Source organism: Colobus angolensis, unplaced genomic scaffold (assembly GCF_000951035.1).
Source record: "Colobus angolensis palliatus isolate OR3802 unplaced genomic scaffold, Cang.pa_1.0 Scaffold6, whole genome shotgun sequence".
In the NCBI taxonomy this organism is placed as follows: domain Eukaryota; kingdom Metazoa; phylum Chordata; class Mammalia; order Primates; family Cercopithecidae; genus Colobus; species Colobus angolensis.
Genome location: NW_012119598.1, coordinates 23063589 through 23065971, shown reverse-complemented (window position 1 = coordinate 23065971; position 2383 = coordinate 23063589). Strand labels below are relative to the sequence as shown.

The 2383-nt window shown below is 44.5% G+C and overlaps 1 long non-coding RNA gene across 1 annotated transcript in view; it reads right to left on the bottom strand.

Annotated features, from left to right (window-relative positions):
* Window positions 1–2067: 2067 nt before the first annotated feature.
* The window catches only part of LOC105526698, a 96738-nt gene continuing 96422 nt past the window's right edge, over window positions 2068–2383 (bottom strand). The window contains exon 3 of the long non-coding RNA XR_001004129.1: window positions 2068–2185. This is a non-coding gene — a long non-coding RNA (uncharacterized LOC105526698). The remainder of the gene's footprint in view (window positions 2186–2383) is intronic.

Genomic DNA, 2383 nt, shown 5'->3' with positions numbered 1-2383 from the left:
AGCAGGAAGAAGGAGTAGCAGGTTCCAGAGCAGGAAGGAGGAGGCAGGTTCCAGGGCAAGATGAAGGAGGAGGCAGGTTTCAGGGCAGGAAGGAAGAGAAAGCAGGTTCCAGAGCAGGAGGAGGCGGCAGATCCCAGAGCAAGATGAAGGAGAAGGCAGGTTCCACAGCAGGAAGGAGGAGGTAGGTTCCAGGGCAGGAAGGAGGAGAAGGCAGGTTCCAGAGCAGGAAGGAGGAGGCAGATCCCAGTGCAAGAAGAAGGAGAAGGCAGGTTCCAGAGCAGGAAAGAGCAGGCAGACCCCAGTGCAGGAAGGAGGAGAAGGCAGGTTCCAGAGCAGGGAGGAGGAGGTGGGTTCCAGAGCAGGAAGGAGGAGGCTGGTTCCAGAGCAGGAAGGAGGAAGCAAATCTCAGTGCGAGATGAAGGAGAAGGCAGGTTCCAGAGCAAGAAAAGGAAGGTGGTTCCAGAGCAGGAACGTGGAGGTGGGTTTTGGAAGTTTCCGAGCAGGAAGGAGGAGAAGGCAGTTTCCAGAGCAGGAAGGAGGAGGCAGGCTGCAGAACAGGAAGAAGGAGGTGGTTCCGAAGCCGGATGAAGGCGGTGGGTTTCAGCAGTTTCAGAGCAGGAAGAAGGAGATGGTTCCGGAGCAGGGAGGAGGAAGTGGTTCCAGAGCAGGAGAAGAAGGAACTAAGTGAGACTGGGATGTGGTTTGCCTTTCACTAGTGACAAAGCACTGAAAGTGAGTACAGGTTAATTGTGCAGTCCTGGAGGCAAAATCTGAGGGAGTTGACATCTAAAGCTTCTTTTCTGACTGGCAGTAACTGGCAACTTGGAGGGGTAGGAAATTCGAGGTGAATGCAGGACGTTAAGAACAAACTCTGAAGAACAGGAGACACAGAGTGATGAGAAAATAAGCCAGTTATTGGAAGTTTCCCCCTATTTAAAAACAACAACAACATCCATGTTTAACACTGTAAAATAATTTACTTAACCATAAAATGAATAGGAGCATCTCAGAAGAGATTTTCTCCACTGTCCAGTCTCCTGGCTCCAGGCAGCAGGCTTACCACCTGCTGGTTTTTACAGAAAAATTTGCATCTTTTTCAATACTCTCTTATTCTGTTCACCAACTGCTCCAGTCCTGCAGTACGTTGTTTCTTAGTTTATTTGTTTTCCTCAAATTTTAAGATTATTTCAACAACCGGGTACTGTAGATATAAAAAAAGGATATGAGGCCAGGTGTGGTGGTTCACACCTGTAATCCCAGCAATTTGGGAGGTTGAGGCAGGAGTTTGAGACCAGCCTGTACAACAGGCTGAGAACCCTGTTTCTAGTTTTTAAAAAATGAAAAAAACTTAGCTCGATGTGGCGGCATGTTCCTGCAATCCCAGCTACTTGAGAGGCTGAGGCGAGAGAGTCACTAGAGCCTAGGAGTTTAAGGCTGTGGTGAGCTAGGATCGTGCCACTGCACTGCAGCCTGAGTATCAGAGTGAGACCCTGTCTCCAAAAAAATAAAATTTAAAAAAAAATGGATTTGATGATGTTCATTATAAAGCTTTCCATCACCATAACAGGAAACAAGCTTTTCTCCTTACTCATTGTATCTTATTTTTCTCTTTTTTCTCTCTTTTTCTTTTTTGAAAGAAGTCTCGCTCTTGTTCCCCAGGCTTGAGTGCAATGGCTTGATCTCGGCTCACTGCAACCTCCACCTCCCAGGTTCAAACAATTCTCCTGCCTCTACCTCCCAAGTAGCTGGGATTAAGGCGCCTGCCACCACGCCTGGCTAATTTTTGTATTTTTTAGTAGAGAAAGGGTTTCACCATGTTGGCCAGGCTGGTCTCGAACTCCTGATCTCAGATAATTCACCTACCTTGGCCTCCCAAAGTGCTGGGATTACAGGCATGTGCCACCACGCATGGACATTTTTCTCTATTAGTATTTCATAATTTTTTTCAACATCAAGAAACCAGGATTCTATTTGATACGTTCTAGTTAATAAGACATGTTAATGATCTTTATTTTCTATGCTTTAGGAATGAGCAATTCATACTTAAATGAATAAAATTAGCTTTTACCTTCAGTTGGTAAAGTTGACCTCAACTCTGAGCTGAAGATTTTCTCAGAAACTTTCAAATCAAGATCTAGATCTCCACAGATAAGAATAATGGAGTGACTCCACCAGCAGATTTTACCTACAGAAAAAGCAATGATTTATTAGAACTTTGTGTGAAGGAGAGGTGTTGCATAGTTATTACTGAATCATGTAAACATACCAAGTCTCCAAATAGTACTAAAGTTTTTTATTTCTACTCATTAGGCAAATACATACCAGTTAACATTTTTTGAAAGCTTCCTATATTGCTGGTATTTTTTCATATGTAACCACATTT